General features: G+C 38.1%; 1 protein-coding gene across 2 annotated transcripts in view; it reads right to left on the reverse strand.

Annotated features, from left to right (window-relative positions):
- The window catches only part of Vom1r47 (vomeronasal 1 receptor 47), a 129920-nt gene that overhangs the window by 44822 nt on the left and 74525 nt on the right, over positions 1-10573 (reverse strand). The window lies entirely within an intron of this gene.

Genomic DNA, 10573 nt, shown 5'->3' on the forward strand with positions numbered 1-10573 from the left:
TTATACCCAACCACTTTGCAGAAGGTGTTTATCAGGTTTAGTAGTTCTCTGATGGAACCTTTGGGATAGCTTAAATATACTATCATGTCATCTGCAAATAGTGATATTAGGACTTCTTCTTTTTCAATCTGTATCCCTTTGATCTCCTTTTATTGTCTCACTGCTCTGGCTAGAACTTCAACAATTATATTCAATAAGTAGGGAGAAACTGGGCAGCCTTGTCTACTCCATGATTTTAGTGGCATTGCTTCAAGTTTCTCTCCATATAGTTTAATAATAGCTACTGGTTTGCTGTATATGGCTTTTACTATGTTTAGGTATGGGCCTTGACTTCCTATTATTTCCACGACTTTTCTCATGAAGGGGTGCTCAATTTTGAAATGATCATGTGGTTTGTTCTTTCAGTTTGTTTATATAATGGATCATGTTGATGGTTTTCCGTATATTAAACCATCCCTGCATGCCTGGGATGAAGCCTACTTGATCATGGTTGTATGATTGTTTTGATGTGCTCTTGGATTCAGTTTGCCAGAATTTTATTGAGTATTTTTGCGTCGATATTCATAAGGGAAATTGGTGTGAAGTTCTCTTTCTTTGTTGGGTCTTTGTGTGGTTTAGGTATAAGAGTAATTGTGGCTTCAGAGAAGGAATTCGGCAGTGCTCCATCTGTTTCAATTTTGTGGAATAGTTTGGATAGTATTGGTATGAGGTCTTCTATGAAGGTCTGATAGAATTCTGTGCTAAACCTGTGTGGACCTGGGCTCTTTTTAATTGGGAGACCTTTAATGACTGCTTCTATTTCCTTAGGAGATATGGGGTTGTTTAACTGGTTTATCTGTTCCTGATTTAACTTCGGTACCGGGTATCTGTCTAGGAAATTGTCCGTTTTCTACAGTTTTTAATGTTTTGTTGAATATATGCTTTTGTAGTAGGATCTGATGATTTTTTTGAATTTCCTCTGATTCTGTAGTTATGTCTCCCTTTTCTTTTCCGATTTTGTTAATTTGGACAGATTCTGTGTGTCCTCTCGTTAGTCTGGATAAGGGTTAATCTATCTTGTTGACTTTCTCAAAGAACCAACTTTTGGTTCTGTTGATTATTTGTATGGTCCATTTTCTTTCTACTTTGTTGATTTCAGCTCTGAGTTTGATTATTTCCTGCCTTCTACTCCTCCTGGGTGTATTTGCTTCTTTTTGTTCTAGAGCTTTTAAGTGTGCTGTCAAGCTGCTGATATATGCTCTCTCCTGTTTCTTTCTGCAGGTACTCAGACCTATGAGTTTTCCTCTTAGCACAGCTTTCATTGTGTCCCTTAAGTTTGGGTACATTGTACCTTCATTTTCATTAAATTCTAAAAAGTCTTTAATTTCGTTCTTTATTTCTTCCTTGACCAGGTTATCATTGAGTAGAGCATTGTTCAACTTCCATGTACATGTGGGCGTTCTTCCCTTATTGTTATTAAAGATCAGCTTTAGTCCGTAGTGGTCTGATAGGATGCATGGGATTATTTCTATCTTTCTGTATCTGTTGAGGCCTATTTTATGACGAATTATGTGATCAATTTTGCAGAAAGTACCATGAGGCGGTGAGAAGAAGGTATATCCTTTTGTTTTAGGATAGAATGTTCTATAAATATCTGTTAAGTCCATTTGGTCCATGACTTCTCTTAGTCTGTCTACGTCTCTGTTTAATTTCTGTTTCCATGATCTGTCCATTGATGAGAGTGAGGTGTTGAAATCTCCTACTATTATTGGATGAGGTGTAATGTGTGCTTTGAGCTTTAGTAAGGTTTCTTTTATGTATGTAGGTGCCCTTGTATTTGGAGTATAGATATTTAGGATGAGAGTTATCTTGGTGGTTTTTCTTTTGATGAATATGAAGTGTCCTTCCTTATCTTTTTTGATGACTTTTTTTTTAAATCAACTCTAAACTTTTTTTAAGATTTATTCATTTATTATATATAAGTACACTGTAGCTGTCTTCAGATACACCAGAAGTGGGCATCGGATCTCTTTACAGATGGTTGTGAGCCACCATGTGGTTGCTGGGAATTGAACTCAGAACCTATGGAAGAGTAGTCAGGTGCTCTTAATCGCTGAGCCATCTCTCCGTCCCTTTTGATGACTTTTAGTTGAAAATCTATTTTATTTGATGTTTGAATGGATGCTCCAGCTTGCTTCTACAGACCATTTGCTTAGAAAGTTTTTTCTAGCCTTTCATGCTGAGGTAGTCTCTTTCTTTGTCTCTGAGGTCTGTTCCCTGTAGGCAGCAGAATGCAGGGTCCTCATTGTGTATCTAGTTTGCTAATCTATGTCTTTTTATTGGGGAGTTGAGTCCTTTGATGTTGAGAGATATTAAGGAATAGTTATTTTTGCTTCCTGTAATATTCATATTTGGATGTGAGATTATGTTTGTGTGTTTTTCTTCTCTTTGTTTTGTTGCCAAGATGATTAGTTTTTTGGTTTTTCAAGGGTGTAGCTTGCCTCCTTATACTGGTCTTTACCATTTATTATCCTTTGTAACGCTGGATTTGTAGAAAGATTTTGTGTAAATTTGGTTTTTTCATGGAATATCTTGGTTTCTCCATCTATGTTAATTGAAATTTTTGCAGGATACAGTAACCTGGGATGGCATTTGTGTTCTCTTAGGGTCTGTATGACATCTGTCCAGGATCTTCTGGCTTTCATAGTCTCTGGTGAGAAGTCTAGTGTAATTCTAATAGGTCTGCCTTTATATGTTCTTGATCTTTTTCCCTTACTGCTTTTAATATTCTTTCTTTGTTTTCTGCATTTGGTGTTTTGACTATTATGTGAGAGGAGGAGTTTCTTTTCTGGTCCAATTTATTTGGAGTTCTGTAGGCTTCTTGAATGTTTGTGGGCATCTCTTTCTTTAGGTTAAGGAAGTTTTCTTCTATGATTTTGTTCAAGATATTTACTGGTCCTTTGAGCTGGGAGTCTTTACTCTCTACTATACCTATTATCCTTAGGTTTGATCTTCTCATTGAGTCCTGGATTTCCTGTATGTTTTGGACCAGTAGCTTTTTCCGCTTTACATTATCTTTGACAGTTGTGTCGATGATTTCTATGGAATCTTCTGCTCCTGAGATTCTCTCTTCTATCTCTTGCAATCTGTTGGTGATGATTTTATCTATGGCTCCTTGTCTCTTCCTTTGGTTTTCTATATCCAGTGTTGTCTTCCTGTGTTGTTTCTTGATTGCTTCTATTTCCATTTTTAATTACTTCTACTGTTTGATTGTGTTTTCCCTGGAATTCTTTCAGGGATTTTTGTGATTCCTTTCTATAGGCTTCTACTTGTTTATTTATGTTTTCCTGCATTTCTCTAAGGGAGTTCTTTATGTCTTTCTTGAAGTCCTCCATCATCATGATCAAATGTGATTTAAAATCAAGATCTTGCTTTTCTGGTGTGTTTGGATATTCAGTGTTTGCTTTGGTAGGAGAATTGGGCTCTGATGATGCCATGTAGTCTTGGTTTCTGTTGCTTGGAGTCCTGTGCTTGCCTCTTGCCATCAGGTTGTCTCTGGTGTTACTTTTTCTGCTATTTCTGACAGTGGCTAGACCTTCCTATAGGCCTCTGTGTCAGGGGTACTGTGGACCTCTTTTCCTGTTTTCTTTCAGCCAGTTATGGGAACAGAGTGTTCTGCTTTCAGGTGTGTAGTCTTTCCTGTCTACTGGTCTTCAGCTTTTCCTCTGGGTCTGTGTCCTGAGTCCACCAGGCAGGTCACTTGGAGCAGAAAAGTTGGTCTTACTGTGATCCTGAGGCTCAAGTTGCTCGTGGGGGTCTACTTTTGAGCTCTTCATGAAGCCCACAACCAGGAGGGCCTGCCCTGACTTTTCCTGGGGCACCTGTGCACCAGGGTCCCAGATGGCATTAGGTGTTTTCCTCTGGAGTCAGAAATGTGGCCAGAGTGTAGTCTCTTCTTGCTTCCCAGGCGTGTCTGCCCCTCTGAAGGTTTACCTCTCCCTCCCATGGGATTTGGGTGCATAGAACTATTGACTGGTTTGCTTCAGGTCTGGGCAGTGTCTGGACTGTGGGGGATCTGCCATTCAAGTGCCCCTCTCTTCTATTTCCCAGAGGCCATATACAGTTTCCTCTTGGGCCATGGATGTGGGCAGGGGTGGGCAGTATTTGTGGTCTCTCCTGCTCTGCCGTCTCTGAAGTGTCCACCTGTTTGGGCAGTGAGCTCTCTCTCCCAGTGAAAACAATCTGAGAGCTCAGTTGAGACCACCACTTCAGCTCACATTCCTGGCAAAAGAGGAACTTTCTTGAAGCTCTCTGGACACAGTAACTGAGAAACAGTCTTGGACAGGATCCTTCTGGTTTTCCCCTGTGCTGTGGATCTATGCCTGTGACACAGCTCTCTGTACCCAGATCCAGCAAGGAGAAAGCCAGACTTCAGTAGTACTGACACACAGGCTTACAGGAGGGTCAAGCCATTGTTAGAGACAGCAAGACCACCTAACACTAGAGATAAGCAGATGGCAAGAGGCAAGGACAAGAACCTAAGCAACAAAAACCAAGGATACTTGGCCTCATGAGAGCACAGTTCTCCTACCACAGCAAGTCCTGGATACCCCAAAACACTGGAAAAGCAAGATTTGGGCTTAAAATGACAACTCATGGTGATGTAAGAGAACTTTAAAAAGGACATAAATAATTTCCTTCATGAAATACAGGACAACTCAGGTAAAGAGATAAAAGCCCTAAAAGAGGAAACACAAAAATCTTGTAAAGATTTACAGGAAAACACAACAAAAAGGGTGAAGGATTTAACAAAACCATCCAGGAACTAAAAATAGAAATAGAAACAATAAAGAAATCACAAAGAGAGATAACCCTGGAGATTGAAAACCTAGGAAAGAGATCAGGAATCATGATGTAAGCATCACCAAAACAATACAAGAGATTGAAGAGAGAATCTCAGGGGCAGAAGATGCCATAGAAAACATTGACACAATAGTTAAAGAAAATGCAAAATGCAAAAACTCTTAACCCAAAACATCCAAGAAAACCTGACTACATTGAGAAGACCAAACTTATGGATAATATGTATAGAAGAGAGCAAAGATTCTGAACTTAAAGAGCGAGAAAATATTTGCAACAAAATTGTAGAAGAAAACGTCCTTAACCTAAAGAAAGAGATACCCATGAACATACAAGAAGGCTAAAGAACACCAATGGATTGGATCAGAAAAGAAATTCATCTCATCACATAATAGCCCAAACACCAAATGTACAAAACAAAAAAGAATATTAAAAGCAGTAAGGGAAAAAAGGTCAAGTAACATATAAAGGCAGACCTATTAGAATTACACCAGACTTCCCAAGAGAGATTATGAACGCTACAAGGTCCCAGGCAGATCTCATACAGACTTTAAGAGAACAAAAATGCCAGCACAGGCTACTATATCCAGTAAAACTCCAATTAACATAGATGGAGAAACCACAATATTCCATGTTAAAACCAAATTTAAAAAGTATCTTTCCACATATCCAGCCTTACAAAGATTAATACATGCAAAACTGAAACACAAGGAGGGAAACTACACCATAGAAAAAGCAAGAAAACAATCTAATTTCAACTAATCCAAAAGAAGATAGTCACACAAACATAATTCCACCTCTAACAACAAAAGTAACAGGAAACAACAATCATTAGTCCCTAACATCTCTTAACATCAATGGTCTCAATTCCCCAATAAAAAGACTTAGACAAACAGACTGGATAGGTAAAGAGGATCCAGCAATTTGCTGCATACAGAAAACAAACCTCAGTGACAGACTGACACTACCTCAGACTAAAATATTGGAAAATAATTTTGCAAGCAAACAGTCCCAAAAAACAAGATAGAGTAGCCATTCTAATGTCAAATAAAATTGAATTTTAACCAAATGTTATCAAAAAAGATAAAAAAGGACACTTCATATTCATCAAAGAAAAAAACATCAAGATAAAGTCACAATTCAGAATATATATGCTCCAAATGCAAGGACACATACATTCATAAAAGAAACCTTACTAAAGTTCAAAGAAAACATTGCACTGTACACAATAACAGTGGGAGATTAAAAGACCCCACTTTCACCAGTGGACAGATCATGGAAACAGAAACTAAACAGAAACATGATGAAACTAACAGAAGTTATTAACCAACAGGATTTAGCAGATATCTATAGAACATTTCATCCTAAAACAAAGAATACACCTTCTTCTCAGCACCTCATGGTTCCTTACCAAAATTAACCATATAATCAGTCAAAAAACAGGCTTCAACAGATATAAGAAGATTGAAATAATTCCATTCATTCTATCAGATCTCCATGGACTAAGACTGGCTTTCAATAAAAACAAAAACTACAGATAGCCCACAATAACACAGAAGCTGAACAACACTGTACTCAGTGATGACTTATTCAAAGAAGAAATAAAGGAATTAAATACTTTTTAGAATTTAATGAAATTGAGCCCACAACATAACCAAACTTCTGGGACACAACGAAAGAAGTGCTCAGAGGGAAAGTCATAGTTCTGAGTGCCTCCTAAAAGAAACTGGAGAGAACGTACACTAGCAGCTTGGCAGCACACTTAAAACAATAGAACAAAAGGAAACAAATACACCCAAGAGGAGTAGACAGAAGGAAATAATCAAACTCAGGACTGAAATCAACCAAGTAGAAACAATAAGAACTATACAAAAAATCAACAAAACCAGGAGCTGGTTCTTTGAGTAAATTAGCAAGATAGATAAAACCTAACCAGAGGGCACAGAGAGTATATCCAAATTAACAAAATCAGAAATGAAAAGGGAAACATAACAGAAAATGAAGGAAATTCAAACAATCATCAGATCCTACTGCAAAAGGCTATACTCAACAAAACTGGAAAATGTGGATGAAATGGACAATTTTCTAGATAGATACTAGGTACCAAAGTTACATCAGGATCAGATAAACCATCTAAACAATACCGTAACTTCTAAAAACCAAAGAGAGTGAAAACTACCCTCAACAATGAAAGAACTTCTTGAGGAATCACCATTCCTGACCTCAAACAGTATTACAAAGCAATAGCGATAAAAGCTATATAATATTGGTATAAAGACAGGCAGGTAGAATAGAATTGAAAACTCAGAAACGAATTCACAAACCTATGATCATTCAATCTCTGACAAATAAGCTAAAATCCAGTGGGAAAAAAGAACTTTCAACAAATCATGCAGATTAAACTGAAGGTCACCATGTAGAAGAATGCAAATCAACCCATTCTTATTGCTCTGTACAAAGGTAACTCCAAGTGGATCAAGAACCACTACATTAAACCAGATGTACTGAAATAATAGAAGAGAAATTGAAGACCCTGAACACAAAGGCACACAGGAAAATATCCTGAACAGAACACGAATGGCTTATTCTCTAAGATCAACAATCAACATATAGAACCTCATAAAATTGCAAAGTTTCTGTAAGGCAAAGGACACTGTCAATAGCATAAAGTGGCAACCAACAGATTAAGAAAAAGATCTTTACCAATCCTACATCAGATAAAGGGCTAATATCCACAATATATAAAGAACTCAAGAAGTTAGATTCCAGAGAGCCAAATGACTCTATTTTAAAAATAGAGTACAGAGTTAAACAAAGAACTCTCAGCTGAGGAATAACGAATGGCTGAGAAGTACCTAAAGAAATGCTCAACATCCTTAGTCATCAGGATATGCAAATCAAAACAAACCTGAGATCCCACTTCACACCAGTCAGAATGGGTAAGATAAAAAACTCAGGCAACAGGAGATGCTGGCAAGGATGTGGAGAATGAGGAACACTCCTTCATTGTTGATGGGACTGCAAACTGGTACAATCACTCTGGAAATCAGTCTGGAGATTCCTTAGAAATTGGACATTGCACTACCTGAGGATCCAGCTATCCCTCTCCTGGGCATATACCCAAAAGATGCTCCATCATACAACAAAGACACATTGTCCACTATGTTCATAGCAGTCATATTTATAATAGCCAGAAGTTGGAAAGAACCCAGATGTCCTTCAACAGAGGAATGGATACAGAAAATGTGGTACATCTACACAATGGAGTACTATTCAGTTATCAAAAACAATGACTTCATAAAATTCATAGGCAAATGGATGTAGCTAGAAATATGATCCTGAGTGAAGTAACTGAATCACAAAAAACAACAACAACAACAACAACAAAAAAAACCAAACAACAAAAACATCCCACACATGCTTTACACTCACTGATATGTGGATATTAGCCCAAAAGTTTGGATTACCGAAGATACAAGCCATCAACCACATGAAAGTCAAGAAGGATAACCAAAGTGCAAATGCTTCAGTCCTTCTTCAAGAAAGAATAAAAATATTCATAGAAGGATATATGAAGACAAAGTTTGGAGCAGAGACTGAAGGAGTGGCCATTCAGAGCCTGCCCCACCTGGGGATCCAGTGATATACATACAGCCACTAAACCCAGACAATATTCTTGATGCCAAGAAGTGCATGCTGAAAGGAGCCTGATATAGCTGTCTCCTGAGAGGCTCTGCCAGAGTATGATAAATACAGTGGAGAATGCTCAGAGTCAACTATTGACCTAAGAATGTGTTTTCCCCATTGGAGAAGTTAGAGAAAGGATTGAAGGAGCTGAAGGGGCTTCCAACTCTATAAGAACAACAGTACCAACCAACCAGAGCTCCCAGGGATTAAACCACCACCCAAACACTACACATGGACAAACCCATGGCTCCAGCTGCATATGTAGCAGAGGATTGCCTTGTTCATCATCAATTGAAGGAGAAACCCTTGATCCTGCCAAGACTGGACTCTCCAATCTAGGAGAATGTCGGGGGGTGGGTGGAGGCAGGAAGGGGAGTGGTTGTGGAGGGCGAACAACCTTATAAAAGAAGGGGAACGGTATGAGATAAGGGACTAACGTCGGGAAACCAGGAAATGGAATAACATTTAAATGTAAATAAAAAATATCCAATAATAAAAAAAGAAAAAGTTAAAAGGTATTCTCAGCCAACTTTACTTAAATTCCTATCTGACATAAAACTGTTTCATGTATGTGAACATTATGAATGCTTAGTGTTTTCCTGACAAATGAAGTATTCTATCTTCCATGTTTAGCACTGTTGCAGTATGCATTCCTAACTAAATCATACGTCATATCACATAACCCCAGTTAAATTACCAAACCTAGATTATTTATACCTATGTAACAGCATTATCTCAGCTCTTAGCACCTTTTACATTTTTATCACAATGATGTTGTTTGTGGTGGGAGGAAACAAAATATTCCCATGAAAATATAAACCAAGATTAATTGTAGTGGTTAGTAACCTTCCCTTTTTAGAATATGTTTATATCTAAATTGTATTTTATGAAAAAAGTATTCCACAATAAGATAAGATAAGCCACTGACCAGAAGAATACAAAATATGAGAATAAAAACCTGAGATAATTTGGAGCTCTAAACCCAATGACAACTTCTGTAATATGGAGGGAAAGATTACAGAGGCTTAGGCAAGAGGCTAAGAATTGAATCAAAGAAGAGTTTTTAAAATACTCTGGGTTGTTTTTTTATTTGTCTGTTTTACCATTTTAAAAAAATTATTTTTGAATAATTTTTCCAGTTCTTATCCCCTCCCAATCTGCCCTCTGACAGTTCCTCAACCCATTCTTCTCCCTAACCCCTATCTCCAAGAAGATGGCCCCTGAAACCTCGCCAGGCCTCTCCACTCCCTGGGGCCTCAAGTCTTTCAAGGGTGAGGTGCATGTTCTCTCACTGAGGCCTGATCAGAAGGTACTCTCGGCTGTATATATTGGGGCCTGGGATGTACTTGTGTATGCTTCCTGGTTCACAGCTCAGTGTCGGAGAGATCTCAAGGGTAGAGGTTAGTTGAGGCTGCTGGTCTTCTTATAAAGTTATCCTCCTCCTCAACATCTTTCAGCCTTTCCCTAATTCAACTATAGGGGTCTCCGAGTCCAGTCCATTGTTTGGGTGTAAATAAATGCATCTGTCTCAATCAGCTGCTTGTTGGGCCTCTAGGAGGACAGATACACTAGACTCATATCTATAAATAGACCACAGCATCAGTAATAGTGTCAGGTCTTAGAGCCTCCCCTTGAGCTGAATCCCAAGTTGGGCTGGTCAATAGACCTCCTTTCCCAAAGTCTCTTCTCCATTTTTGTCCCTGTAGTTCTTTACTACAGGAACAATTCTGGTCAGAGTTTTTTACTGTGGGATGAAAATGCCAAACCTCCAGTTGATGACCTGTCTTTCTACTGGAGGAGGACTCTACAAGTTATACAAACAAAAATAAGGAAAAGTGTCCTGTTTTGTGAAAAGGTAAATGGAAATAAAACTAAGTATGAGATAACTGAATGAAATAAACTTAAAAGTGTATACAGACAATCTAAAAAGACTCAAATCAAGTAGAGTACACTAGATAGGAGAGAAAATGTGTAGAGAGAAATGGGATAACATTATTATTAGACTACATCATGCTGATTAGAGGCATCTAGTTTCTTGGAGTAAGTT

Source organism: Rattus norvegicus, chromosome 1 (genome assembly GCF_036323735.1).
Source record: "Rattus norvegicus strain BN/NHsdMcwi chromosome 1, GRCr8, whole genome shotgun sequence".
Lineage (NCBI taxonomy): Eukaryota > Metazoa > Chordata > Mammalia > Rodentia > Muridae > Rattus > Rattus norvegicus.